General features: G+C 41.3%; 1 protein-coding gene across 1 annotated transcript in view; it reads right to left on the bottom strand.

Annotated features, from left to right (window-relative positions):
* LOC134529939 (solute carrier family 41 member 1-like) overlaps positions 1–15,258 on the bottom strand; it is a 95,100-nt gene that overhangs the window by 39,866 nt on the left and 39,976 nt on the right. The gene's annotated exons all lie outside the window — the stretch shown is intronic.

Genomic DNA, 15,258 nt, shown 5'->3' with positions numbered 1-15,258 from the left:
GTGCCGTTATTCGCAAAGGGAGGTTTAGATAACAGCTATCTTCTCCAATCCACTTCATTACTTCTTTTCCAGGAAGTGAACGGTGTTTACCATCAAGGAACGCTTCACATTGCATCAGTTCCATGGCAACCGACCGATTTCAACTCGAATAGTTTTCATCGTCCTCCCTCGGTCTCTTGCCAACCAGCGCAGTTATTTGTTAGTGTTCGAGTGCGATCATAAACTACTGTGAATTTACGGTCTTTTCAAAGTTAAAAGTACACTGTACCTCAAACAGAGTTGTCAAGATAAACTAAAGTCCGGGGGGCAAATAATTCCGCAAATTATTGAACAATTTGTGAAACCGCACAATTAAAACAAAATCTATATAAATAAAAATGTAAATGTTAAGGAAATCCCTGAAGATGTTACACTGCATTATACCTACGGTTGCAATTTCTCTCGTTTGAGATATTCATAACAAAACGTTATGATTGACGAAGTGCGTCATCGTTACCCACTAGAATTTCATTTTCTGTGTTTTTAAAACTTAATAATGTATGCAACTTGAATTCTGTAGACCTGTTTTTCAAATATTTCTCCGTGAAAACCCCAAATAACCAGCTCGAAACCTGTTCCATTAAACAAAGAATTAAAACCTGCTCTAGATATCTGGGTAACGTGTTCTCATGAAAGGCTTTTTTTAAAAAAAAAAAAAGGTTCAGACCGAAAACACATGTCTTCATTTGCGTTCCGTTTCTGAAATATATTTTCAGGAGAGTGGAAATGGTAGCAAAATGATTATTAGCTATGCTAATTACTTTACTGTAACATTTAAAGAAGAGGTTGTAAAACGAAACATTGATATTTTACTATACGCTATAAAATGTTGAGTTAGTTAACTTTCAAAGTCGACGAGAACACTTCACGTCATTTCAGACACCTGTTCCTAGGGTGACACCACACTTTAATTACCAGCGAGAGTCGCATTTATCGTCCCGCCTCACTGACACAAATACACCCACTTCTTAGGAGTGCTCTGAAGTTCCACCTAGAGTGAGAAAAACCCAATGGGCTTTTTCACACAATCACTTCAATATGGTAAAGTATTTTACTTTTCTTTGAACTATCGATTGATATTTATGTTACAGCGATGCTATTTTCTTAAATAATAATAAAAAAACAACTATGCGCATGATTTAAGGTTAACTGAAATAATAACGGTTTGAAAATAAAACCGTAGCGGATTAAACAATAGTGCTCAGAAAAAAAGAGACTTGTTTAAAACGTACGTGGCCACAGCACTGAATTTGGTTCAGTTGGCAGAAAAGTCCTGGTAAGTTTCGCGCGAGACCCCGCCCAAGAAACGATTTTGAGCTCAAACCACGTTGACCTTGAACACACAAAAAAAAACCTCTATTGGCCTTTAGAGTTTCCGGAAGGCCAACGAACCCAAGTCAGGATGTGAATTCACATTGTCCATGTCGTGCGAGTGGCGGAGGATGCTGTCTATCAGGACCACGATGCAGGACGTTGTGCATCGTATTATGTTACGGTTGACGCGTTATCAGCGTAGCACTTCCTGCCCAGCGACTGTTGCGAGCTACAGTTACTCAAGAGCGAAAACCATAGATACAATTTGGTAGAGGGACACCAAAAAAAAGAGAACATTTTTGCGTCGTTCATATACAAGTGCTGGAAGTAAACTCAGTATACGTTTCACACACGTAGCCAAAGAGCCAACACGTGAAACATCAAATGAAGGGGAAAAAAATTGTTTGTCTGGAAAGTCGGTTTACGGACGATAGTTTAACGTGACAACGTCATAACAAAACATTGATGAAATGATTGCATACTTTTATGAATAAAATTGAAACATTTTTATTGAATTATCACTATTTTGTATGGATACAAAGAAGGAGTGAAATAAAATCTACAATTTAATTAATAAATTCACTTTTATTTGCACTCATTAATTCAAATATGTTTATTACTTTAACGAAGAGATTATTTTAACTATAACTTTTATACATGTTTGCTATTTAACTTCATCCAATCTGTGTTATTCTGTTAAGGATAGGACGATGATAGGAAAAGTAGGAAACGAATGGGAGTGTTTCAAGTTTAATGTGCCTCGAAAAAGTCAAATCGATGGTTGTTCCAATCGAGTGGAAGAGAGATAGATGCGGCGCAAGCGTACAATGAGCGTAATGGGACACAGCGTAACGGGACAATGTGCGTTACGGGACACTTTTTCGTGCGTGCAGCCGGCGTTCATAGATTTATTAGACGTTGTCATGTTAAAAAATAACATTTTTGCGTCGTGCATATACAAGTGCTGGAAGCAAACTCAATATACGTTTCACACTCGTAGCCGAAGAGCCAACACGTTAAACATCAAATGAAGGGAAAAAAAATATTTTACTTATATATTTTTTTAACTGGGCCTATTAATGCATCTACTTTCATGCCAGCAAGTTGCTCAGGGGGTGAGTTGAGCTAACCTTAATATAATATTACGACTTAAAATACCACATACACCTCATCAGTTATTCCAACTGCGAAGTCCGGCACAGAACATAGTGCTTTAAGGGGGTTCCTCCCATTTCAGGTCATGATTTTATATTTATATTAATCACTGATCAATTTTTAAGACTATTTCAATCGTTTAACTTTCACGAAATTAAAAATATATACAATGCATACTTTTTGAATAATTAGCTGCCAAAGTTTCATTTTTAACGTTTTTGGGTTGTACAAATAAGGAGAATTTAATTTATTGCGCAAATGAAACTTTTTAGGTTTAACTGCAATGCCACTGGCTACTTCATGATATGGTTTGCTTTCTATCACAAAACCTTATTTCATGTTTTTTGGCTGTCAAAATCGTAACAAATGTGAGAATTTGGAAATGCCAGGTAAAATTAATTAATATTATCTGAAAGAAATTAAAACCATATCTTGAAGTAGCCAGTGGAATTGCAGTTAAACATAAAAAGTTTCAGCTCTGCAATAAATTAAATTCCCTTTATTTGTACAACCCAAAAACGTTAAAAATGTAACTTTGGCAGCTAATTATGCGAAAAGTATGCGCTGTACATATTTTTCATTTCGTGAAAGTTAAACAATTGAAAAAGTCTACAAGTTTATCTGTAATTACTATAAATATAAAATCTTGACCTGAAATGGGAGGCACCACTTTAACAACTGTGCTACGCGGGTAGGCTGAAATAACCACTTTTAGGAGGAAACGCATTTCAGTTTAGTTTCTGGTGAACTTCGCGGCTGCCAGTTTCAGAAAGTTATTATTAATTCGAACCCAGCACGGTAGCAAAACTATGTGTCTATAACTTTGACGGAAGTCGTCGCTGAAACGCGCCAGGGAGGTGACGTGTTCACACAGGTAGATGCGACATGGCCATGGTCTTTTTCGCACGCGGGTTCCTCGGGCAACAAATCTCGTCACAGCTCACTATGAAAACACGCTAAACGCGATACTTAGGCTGAGTCTTTGCCTTCGAATAACATGTAAGACAAGCTTACTCGAAAACAACTTCCCCCTCCCCCATAATCCCGTCTCCTTGTTTTGATGCGAGGAACACGTTTCTAATCTTCTTCCAAATATTGACATTAAATTCTGCGAATCCGTCGCAGTTGACTTGTTGTTGTTGAGAAAAATGCAACCCACGACTGATCCTTCAGCGAAAGCTTCCAAGTTGGCGGCAGCAAACATAGGGTGTCCAAGAATGCAGTGATACCACCGGGCGCTCGGCCACTCCAACACTCTCCATCGGGACTTTTTTTTTTTCACCCCGAGTCTCGAACAATTGTTCACGCTCTCCTTGACGGATCTCAGCTGATCGTGCGCTTTCACTTGCTCGCCTTAGCGCACTTGCGACCGTCCGAACACTCGGAACTACTCGTCGAGAACTACAGTATGTCCACAAAAGAATGTCCCAGTTACAAATTTTTAACAGTATCAACTTGATGCTTTTGACCTTTTGGTTCACGGTCACAATTAAAGAGTAGCTCAAAAAGTTTCATATAAGCACATGCGCGAGTACTGCTTTGTTGTTTTCTCGCTCGTAGCGCCACCTGCGCAAAATGGCGACTCCTGAGCGTAATCCGTTTCGTGCTCTGCAATTTAACTGAGAGTGAATCTGTAATTTCAGTTCAACGTGCGTTTCGTTCAAAGTTTAATTGTGATCCCGCGTGCGGCAGAAACATCCGCAGATCGTCGTATATGACAGGCCTATTTCTCGTTATTTCACCTGACATAACGCCACGTCAGTGTTTCCTTTGTGTCTATCTGCCACAGATGAAAAAAAAAACATGTTTGTATCGCTTTTAAGCGATTGTAATAAAATACCGTCGTATATTATTTTAATTGCTGAGACGTGTGTCTTCGTAGTAATGTAAGCTTTTGCAAGTAGAAATAACCTTCGATAAGGACCATGGATGAAGAACTCATCAACATCACTATTTTCCTGTTAGAAATATTCAACCCGAGTTTTACAAATATTCAGTGACATTTTTTACAAATAGAGAAAAAGAGTAGACAGATTGCTTACTCTGTAAATATTTCGTTTGGTCATAAATAGGGCTTTCAAAATTTTTTGGTGACCTTTAGCAAATTACAGCATGTTCGAAATAATCCAGGTAGTATTAAAAACAAAAATTTAAATTGACAAAATGAAATGGTGATTTTTTAAAATTCCTGACACAGCTATACTAAAAATTAAAATATTGGAAACGGCTTTAAATGAGTGAAATTTTATTGCGAATTGGTTCACGGAGCTTTACTTGAATCTGAGAGTTTCTACAGTATATTTTAGTAAGTAAATTTTAGTAATTTATCAGCACTTTCCATTTTTTTTTTGTTTAGCGAGTACCACTACCTCCATGTTCATGAGTGATAATCAGCTCGCTAGTATCATTTTAATTTACGACATTTTCTGTGATTTAGAATACTGAGGCATATTTATAACTTACACTTATTTAAGTTAGCAGCACGCTAATGAAGCCATTTCCGCTGTCTTCAAAATGTAAGGTTCGATTATTATTATTAGTCTAGGAAATGTATAGCATTTTGGTTCGAATAAATTATATTAAATAATGGATTATTAATTACTTGCATGGCGGAAGAACTTTTCGCAACAATATAAAAGTTCCCAAACTTTTTTTTTAAGCGCAATCGATCTCTAAAGGGTATTTAGGCCTAGGTTTACCGAGGACCCGCAGATATATGAAAAATATTGACAAAAACATGTTTGCAACCATTTGTGTTGTTTAGGAACACGTGTAATAACCGTCTCTTGCAGATTCGTACTTTGACGTGATTGCTAATTACTAGAGACCTGCAAAATTCGCGGATTCATTCGGTGATAGGCTAGAATTCAAACACATATACCTCTTAGATAATTTTGCTTTTGGCTTACTGTTCATATGGACGAATCTCAACCAGTTATATACCCTCAACCAAAGAAGGATCGAATCACAGACAAACCAGCTGAGACGACTCACAAGTCGGCAGCCAATGAACTTGCGTTATTTGCTCGAGTGTACAGGGGTATGTGCAGTCAATCCTGAAGGCCATCGAAACCGCGAATTTTGCAGGTCTCTACTTATTACTATAAAAATTGGAATTTTCGGGTTTGAATTTGTTATAAAAAATTACAGAAAATTATTTTTAAAGTAAAAGAAACACAAACTTACACATTTATAGTCTGTGTGAATTACTGACTGTATTTGTTTTTAGAAAATTTAAGAAGTGGTGGATTAATTTCTAAATTTAATTATCAGTATAGATAAAACATTAACAAATACATTTTAATACTTTTGATTTTAGTCCAACGTAATAAAATGAATGAGCTAAATTTGTTGGTTAAATTACAACCACATTGACACCGACTAAACTGCTCCATACGCCTGTAAAACATGTAAAATTATTCAAATAAATGTTTACAGTAGTAGCCTGAATATTAAGGGTAGCCTACAATAAAAATTGAATTTTGGACAGTTTATCACGCATTTTATTCTTGTTATTTCTTCTATCTTCAAGTAATGCAATTTTTAAAAACCTGGTTTTTTGGTGACAGCTAGAAATTTTGTCACGATATCCTTCACATTTTATCTTTTTAGTCATTTTTTGGTTTATTATTATTACTTATCTGTGAAATTTCAACTAACTAGTTAGGTATGTAATTTACAGATTCGATAATCAAACCTGCGTTATTTCAACTGAAGTACTAGAACCAATCACACAATAGGGTATTTCCTCAAAGCCAATGGCGAAGCAAGTAATTTATTCTAGAGAAAATGGCTCACATGTTTTCGACCACCTTATTCATCACAAAGTCTTAATACCTCCTGATGGATAAACATGCGATAAAAGTAGGCTATTATATTCAGGAGATCTTATATTTAAAGTATGATAATGAGACATATTTGGTAAATTAAGAAACACGATAACATTTACAAATTCTCGTGGCTTCGGGTTCAGGGTTCGAATATTGACGATACAAAATTAGTGATTAAGTATTCACGTTCAGAGGCTGAAAATTCTAGCACTGTTGAGAAATTAGGTTGAATCTGATCTCTTAAAAAATTACAGAGCAGAAATATCAGCTGTAACGAAAATGAAAATATTTGTGCGTCACTTTTATAAAAATATCGAATAAAAAAAAGTATTATGTCAGTTCTATGAACGAATGACTAAGATATTGTATGGATTTAGTGATAGTTTGTGTTTAAATCATAATGAAAAATTTACAAAGATATTTATTTTTTTCTGTAAAACATACTTGAAATAAAGAACTATATTTGCCGATTAAAAAACCAAAAGGTAGAGAAAGATAAGGTAAATGATGTTCCTTTGAATTCACTACAAAATATGTGAACATGATTTCATTACGAAAAAAAAATTGGTTGTCTGTAAAGTCGGTTTACGGACGATAGTTTAACGTGACAACGTCATAACAAAACATTGATGAAATTATTGCATACTTTTATGAATAAAATTTAATCATTTTTATTGAATAATCACTATTTTGTATGGATACAAAGAAGGAGTGAAATGAAATCTACAATTTAAATGATAAATTTAATTATATTTGCACTCATTAATTCAAATATGTTTATTACTTTAACGAAAAGATTATTTTAACTATAACTTTTATACATGTTTGCTATTTAACTTCTTCCAATATGTGTTATTCTGTTAAGGATAGGACGATGCTAGGAAAAGTAGGAAACAAATAGGAGTGTTTAAAGTTTAACGTGCCTCGAAAAAGTGAAATCGATGGTTTTTCCAATCGAGTGGACGAGAGATAGATGCGGCGCAAGCGTACAATGAGCGTAACGGGACACAGCGTAACGGGAGAATGTGCGTAACGGGACATTTTTTCGTGCGTGCAGCCGGCGTTCATCGATTTATTAGACGTTGTCACGTAAAAAAAAAAAAAAAAATGATTCCTCTAAAATCAAGGAAGACGAGGGTGATTTTCCGCCAGCACACAACTTGCAATTTGTAATGGAAAAGTTTTTTCTCGGCTACGTAGCATCTCATTTTCGCTAATGCCCGTGAATTGGTGTCTCGCAGAGACGGCGACCTTCACGCTCTGGTGCGCGCGCTGCGACCACTCCGAGGTCACCGCGGTGGCTTCAATTTGTCGCTAGACGTGGCCTGTCCCAGAACTTAGCCGCCGCGGTTCACCGCGCTTCCGCGAGGACGCTCCATAGAGTCGCGGCGCGGTAGAGCCCGCTCCATAGAGTCGCGGCGCGGTAGAGCCCGCTCCATAGAGTCGCGGCGCGGTAGAGCCCGCTCCATAGAGTCGCGGCGCGGTAGAGCCCGCTCCATAGAGTCGCGGCGCAGTAGAGCCCACTCCATAGAGTCGCGGCGCGGTAGAGCCCGCTCCATAGAGTCGCGGCGCGGTAGAGCCCGCTCCTGAGCCTCGCAGAGGGGAAGCCTACCATTCACTCGTCCTTCTGGACATACCCGAATACTCACGTTGGCAAGCATTCTTTCAACAGACGAGAGAGCCAAACGCTCGATCGTGCATCTTCATTTTTTTTTTGTTCATTGTAAATAAATATACAACTCAATGATAACTAGAGACCCGTGAATTTCGCGGATTCATTTCGTGTTATGCTAAAATTCAAATAATTATACCTTAGTGCTGCTTCTGTCATTGGTTCTCTGTTAATCTGGAGGACTGATGGCCAATTAGAGACCCTCACTCATAGAAATGTCGAATCACAGGCCACCCAGTCGAGACGTCTCACAAGTCAACAGCCAATGAACAGTTGGCATTTGCCCGAGTGTGTAGAGGATATTGGAGTCTATCCTGGAAGTCATTGAATCCGCGAAATTCACGGGTCTCTAATGATACTAATGGTTAGAGACCTGCAAAATTCGCGGTTTGGATGGCCTACAGGATAGACTGCACATACCCCTGTACACTCGGGCAAATAACGCAAGCTCATTGGCTGCCGACTTGTAAGTCGTCTCAGCTGGTTTGTCTGTGATTCGATCCTTCTTTGGTTGAGGGTTTATAACTGGTTGAGATTCATCCAGATGAACAGTAAGCCAATAGCAAAATTATCTAAGAGGTATATGTGTTTGAATTCTAGCCTATCAGCGAATGAATCCGCGAATTTTGCAGGTCTCTACTAATGGTCAATAAGGTTAGATTAGCTACATTATAAACACTTTAAAACATCGTGGACGGTTGATTTGGATAGGATAGCTACATTAAAGATACTGTGAATTCATGTAAACGGTTTCCCCCAAATAAATACACCTGTTGTGGTACGAAAAAAAAAAAGCGAGCATGAACTTCGGGTTTGGCTCTCTCGTCTGTGAAAAGAAGGCTTCCCTCAAGGACAGACCGCCGCGTCGAGAAAACGGCGGGAAACGGAACTGGCTTTCATGTAAACATAACCACAGAATCCAAACTTAAGCTACACATTAAAACTTTCCCATTTATTTACCAATTTTTTTACACTTTGTTAATAATATTCACTTAATCAACCAGGAAATTTAGCACTCACGAAAGCAAGCTTGTATGTGAGTGCATCTAGTCACTTCAAATTACATGCGCTATTTTGACGATTGTAAACATTTGTAAATGTGTAATAAGTGAGAAATAAATATATAAAATATAACCTAAGAAACTTTACATTAGTTATATAAAGATGAAAGTTAAAAAGAGCAATTTATTAAAATTCAATATTATGTATAAACAAAATAAGTATAAATAAAACTGTTCCAGAACTCGTCATTTCATCCTATATTCCCATTTAATCACCAGCAGATACGTGTACATATATCGGAGATTAATGAAATCAGTATCGCAAACCTATGAAACGCCTAATTTACCAAACTTCGGATCGGAACCAATCACCACTGTAAAACGCAAAAATAAACGGTGCTGTCCTAGGTATATTTAAGCTCGCTGTAATTTGATGTTTAAACTACGATGAGCCTTTCAACGAGAAGCCACTGAAATGTCTCATCAACAAAATATTAAAAATATAATAATTTTCGCAGGCTTTCACGGCCATTGTCTGAAGTAGCTTGGTTCATGGGTTGTAGCCGTGTCCTAGGCGAATAATTCACCGACGTTTCGGTCGACATTGCAGTCGCCATCATCAGGGAGCAGCATATTAAAATATAGCAATTTCACGTAGCTTGATTAGCAAGGGACGGATAATGTAATTTTGCAAATTACAAAACAAATGACGGAGCAGTGATGTAATCACAGCTATTTCTTGGCGGTCGAGCGAAATTTCGTCCGTGTTCCCAGAATGCTCTGCTGATTGGCCCGCGCAGCGCGACATAACCTCACTCCTGAAGGCGTGGCTGGAGCCGTTGTGACTCCTTCCAACAAGCCTGCAGAACTCGTGTACACCGAGGAGAGACCAGGGTGCTTGTTCTAGGTTCATCGTATCGATAGATCTGGTCGTTGCCTATCGATTATCGTTCCTTCTCGACATTTTCGTATTCTATGACGTCATTCCCGATGCATAAATTTTTTAAAAACTATAGTTTCGTAACGAGAAGGTACAAGCTATCGAAAGCCCCACTCGATGCTCATTTCCTTGACAGTTTCCATGCGTATTTGATCCCTGCGCACCTCTTCCCCTGTGTAGAGCACAGTTTATCATCCTTCCACGAGGGCTTGGCTCTGGAATGAAAGGTTTTCGTGCCCAAAGTCTAACCTACAACGGCACTAGAACGTGTTCTATTTGTCTGCTATACCCGCGAGTTGTAGCCGACAAGATGGCGGATCCGCGTGTGATGTCATACACCTGCCAACTGCATTGGCTGTTTTTCTTTTAGTTCTTTAGGTATCGTATGTGCGAAGTAATACATTTGTTTGTCTTTCTTTTGCTATACAGTTTTTTGCAGTGCCACCACAGTTATAAACTCATTTTTTTTTTAATCACAAGAGTGTGTGACTTACAGAGTTTATAACTAAATTATATCTTTGTTCTACCAACAAATAAAATGTTGACTCTAAAAATCATTACATATTTTAATACAACACAATCGTGTTAAAAAAATGCGTTTAATTTATAATACTTAAATATATATATATATATTTCATTACGTTTCCGCTGTGACGTCATACCCTCTCTCAGGTCTTAGAGGAGGAGAAGAAATCGAAAAAACCCGAACTTACAAGAGCGACTGTAGCGTATTAACGATTGCCTACTTAGAATACACTTTACTTGCTCTCGATATGTTCTGTTGTTAGAAACCCTATCGAGGGAACTCGACGTCTAAATGGCTCGATGGACGTAACGATTCACTTAGAATAAGCCCCAGGTAGTCGTCGGAGCACAAACACGTCCGAAAACGTCAGACCAGGCATCAGCAAATCTCAGGAAAAATACGTGTTTGTAGAATGGTAAACACGGGATCCACGTTTGCGAAAACCAGTTTATGAAGTCAATCCAAACACCTTAATTTCGACATTACTGTGTGTTTCAATATCACTACAGATATGACAAATTTCGTCATGATATCACTTATATATATATATATATATATATATATATATATATATATATATATATATATATGTTGCTCTAGTGGCAATTGTCGACACTGAGTACAAAAAATCACGTCCTTTTAAACCTTGAAAGATGAATGTATTTATGTTTTAAAGATAATATTAACGCTCTCGCATTAGTCCTATGCCGGAAGACTAATTATGAGATTAAAAATTTATTTCAAGGTCACCGAGATGTCATAAGTTTAGAAAACTTTATTTATGCAAATAAATGCAATGGTCCTATTCATATAGTGGTCAGGATGTTGGATGTCCGTGAAATGTGTCGTTGAAAATTCCAAAACGTTTATGGATGCGGGGAAACAAGGTCCACTACTGCCTGAGTCCGACCCCGAGACCACCGTGGCGAGGGGATAGCACTCTGACCACTACACCGCGTGAACAGAAGGTCAACGCGCTGGGAACTACCGCGACGCTTCCGGTGGCCGTCCAAGCCTCAAGTTGCCACGCTGGCAAAAAAAAAAAAAAGAAAAAAAAAACTGACACGGACGCACCAATAAGATAGCGCATTTCAAATTCAAGGCATTGCCATCTAGTGAAATAGTTCAAAGTTAAACTGTTATTAGCACAGTTAGTTCGCTAGCAGACGGGTCTCGCCAAGAAGGTTTGCAAGTTGCCGGACCTTACTGTATGACCGTGTGGTGGACTTAGAAATACAGTTTAAAAACTTAATCCAAAATCAAAAGTACTTTCCGGCCCTCAGCGAACTCTTAAATGCTTTTCGTAAGCAGATATCCACTCGGATATCTTGAGAGTAGTTTTGAAATCGCGTGTTTTTTTTTTTCCTGAAGCTCTGCGCACCGTGTGTGTATTCCCGGGTAGGCGGGGGCCTTAACTTCTTTCTCTTTTTGTGAGCCAATATTTACACCGGGCTTCAGGTTTTCGCTTCTTTTTACACTTCACGGACTCTAACAAACCGACTAAAGCGATCGCGTCGCCTTCTTGTTGGCTCGTTATCACCCGACTGAGTTGAAATCTTCCGGTTCACCGTAGCGCGTGCGTGTGTGTGTGTGTGCTCTAGCCTTGGGTGGTGAATAGAGACCTGCAAAATTCGCGGATTCATTTCGTGATATGCTACAATTCAAATAATTATACCTTAGCGCTGCTTCTACCATTGGTTCACTGTTAATCTGGAGGACTGGGGGCCAATTAAAGACCCTCACTCGTAGAAGTACCGAATCACAGGCCACCCAGTCGAGACTACTCACAAGTCAGCAGCCAATGAACATGTGGCATTTGCCCGAGTGTGTAGAGTGTAGTAGAGTCCATCCTGGAGGTCAATGAATCCGCGAATTTTGCAAGTATCTAGTGATGAATGAACGGTTACTTGGGGGAAAAGAAAACGGAGGGTTCCACACAACAAGGCTCCTCGGACTATGCGCTGCACGCACAAGCCACGTGGAGTGCGGTCCGCAAAACCACTCGCGCGCGAACTGCCAGACCAACTTTCACTCCTCGGCAGGCCAGAGGGGGGAAGATAAAAAAAAACATCCGTTCTGCGGTAACTTTCGGCTGCGCTCGTGACCACAAAGTGTACAAACGATCACGAACGTTGAAGAGGGCATTTCTCGGGCGGGCAGGCCACTTACTCCTGCAACAACCGCGACTAGACTGTGTCGGCGAGGCGGGATGATAAGTGCGATGCTCGCTGGTGCTTCTAGCGCGGTTTCGCCTCTAAGCCCAAGTCGTGCACGGGACAACCATGAGTAGGGGCATGCATATTTCGCGAAAAGATTCCGAGACCAACTGAAAGTCAAAAAAATGTAGCACCGTCTTTGTTCCGTGATTGGGCGAGTTTCTCTCAGGTACATGTCGATTGTTACAACACCAATCACATTAAGGTCAGTGCGGAATCAAACGCGTCCTGAGTGGCTCGGTAAAACAAGGCGACGACTTCTGTCGCAGACGGCCGCCAATCACAAGGAAGAAACCGCTGGTGCGGGTATACCTTGTTGCAGTCTTGTAGACGTTCAGGTTTTTTCGCGTAAAATGCCTGCCCCTAACTATGAGGTTTGAGTGGTGACATTAGTCGTGTACAAATAACGTTCCTACGGCTGGAGTCGGAGTGAGGAGTTGGAGCCACGTGTCCGCCATCTGACTGTGACGTCACAAGTGTTGTCTTTGGATAGCATCTACCTTTGACTTTATATTATTCATTATATATATTATTCAGAACCAAAACACGAACAAATAATACTAACTAAACAGTTAAATGGAGTAGACAACCTTAAAGTTTGTATGTTACAATTTTCGCTTAAATAACGTGTTATTTAATATCGTCATGATCCTAAGAAAAACATTGCTGAGATTTATATCTCATCTAACTTTAATTACTTGATGTAAATACGCGTGGCTCAATTGAAAAAATAATCCATTTTTTAATACGTGAGGTGTAATTATGTGCCATCCTCAAAAATTTGAACTATTTGGATCACCACATCAATTTAGGTGATTCATTCTGTTGCATAAGCGGTGCACTTTTTTTCACCAAATATAATCTACACACCATCTTCAATTTGCAAAGAAGTCATCCAGTTGTATGTGGGGAAATAACACTTTCCCGTTTGACTGGTCGTGTGTCATTGTCACTCCATAAAAGGAAAACGAATTAAATTATGTAAACTACTGTCTTGGATTGCAATGCTCAGCCAAGTTGATGTGGTGGACTGTACCGAGGTTTTGCTCTGCACTGCAGCAGACGTGATCGCGGATGATGGTCTCGGCACGGTCTAGCACCTCGAGTAGCTGGCGAGCAAGGAGAACAGGGTGAAGCGTCGTGGCGACAGGTGGCGAGCAAGGAGAACTGGGAGAGGCGTCGTGGCGACAGGTGGTGAGCAAGGAGAACTGGGAGAGGCGTCGTGGCAACAGGTGGCGAGCAAGGAGAACTGGGAGAGGCGTCGTGGCAACAGGTGGCGAGCAAGGAGATCTGGGTGAAGTGTCGTGGCGACAGGTGGCGAGCAAGGAGAACTGGGAGAGGCGTCGTGGCGACAGGTGGTGAGCAAGGAGAACTGGGAGAGGCGTCGTGGCAACAGGTGGCGAGCAAGGAGATCTGGGTGAAGTGTCGTGGCGACAGGTGGCGAGCAAGGAGAACTGGGAGAGGCGTCGTGGCGACAGGTGGTGAGCAAGGAGAACTGGGAGAGGCGTCGTGGCAACAGGTGGCGAGCAAGGAGAACTGGGAGAGGCGTCGTGGCAACAGGTGGCGAGCAAGGAGATCTGGGTGAAGTGTCGTGGCGACAGGTGGCGAGCAAGGAGAACTGGGAGAGGCGTCGTGGCGACAGGTGGTGAGCAAGGAGAACTGGGAGAGGCGTCGTGGCAACAGGTGGCGAGCAAGGAGAACAGGTGAAGTGTCGTGGCGACAGGTGGCGAGCAAGGAGAACTGGGAGAGGCGTCGTGGCGACAGGTGGTGAGCAAGGAGAACTGGGAGAGGCGTCGTGGCAACAGGTGGCGAGCAAGGAGATCTGGGTGAAGTGTCGTGGCGACAGGTGGCGAGCAAGGAGAACTGGGTGAAGTGTCGTGGCGACAGGTGGTGAGCAAGGAGAACTGGGAGAGGCGTCGTGGCGACAGGTGGCGAGCAAGGAGATCTGGGTGAAGTGTCGTGGCGACAGGTGGCGAGCAAGGAGATCTGGGTGAAGTGTCGTGGCGACAGGTGGCGAGCAAGGAGAACTGGGTGAAGTGTCGTGGCGACAGGTGGCGAGCAAGGAGAACTGGGTGAAGTGTCGTGGCGACAGGTGGCGAGCAAGGAGATCTGGGTGAAGTGTCGTGGCGACAGGTGGCGAGCAAGGAGAACTGGGTGAAGTGTCGTGGCGACAGGTGGCGAGCAAGGAGAACTGGGTGAAGTGTCGTGGCGACAGGTGGCGAGCAAGGAGAACTGGGAGAGGCGTCGTGGCGACAGGTGGCGAGCAAGGAGAACTGGGTGAAATGTCCTGGAGACAGGTAGCGAGCAAGGAGAACTGGGAGAGGCGTCGTGGCGACAGGTGGCGAGCAAGGAGAACTGGGAGAGGCGTCGTGGCGACAGGTGGCGAGCAAGGAGAACTGGGAGAGGCGTCGTGGCGACAGGTGGCGAGCAAGGAGAACTGGGTGAAATGTCGTGGCGACAGGTGGCGAGCAAGGAGAACTGGGAGAGGCGTCGTGGCGACAGGTGGCGAGCAAGGAGAACTGGGTGAAATGTCCTGGAGACAGGTAGCGAGCAAGGAGAACTGGG

This window comes from Bacillus rossius, chromosome 2 (genome assembly GCF_032445375.1).
Source record: "Bacillus rossius redtenbacheri isolate Brsri chromosome 2, Brsri_v3, whole genome shotgun sequence".
In the NCBI taxonomy this organism is placed as follows: Eukaryota; Metazoa; Arthropoda; class Insecta; order Phasmatodea; family Bacillidae; genus Bacillus; species Bacillus rossius.
The sequence above is the reverse complement of the archived record's forward strand: the minus strand, read 5'-3'. Positions and strand labels throughout refer to the sequence as shown.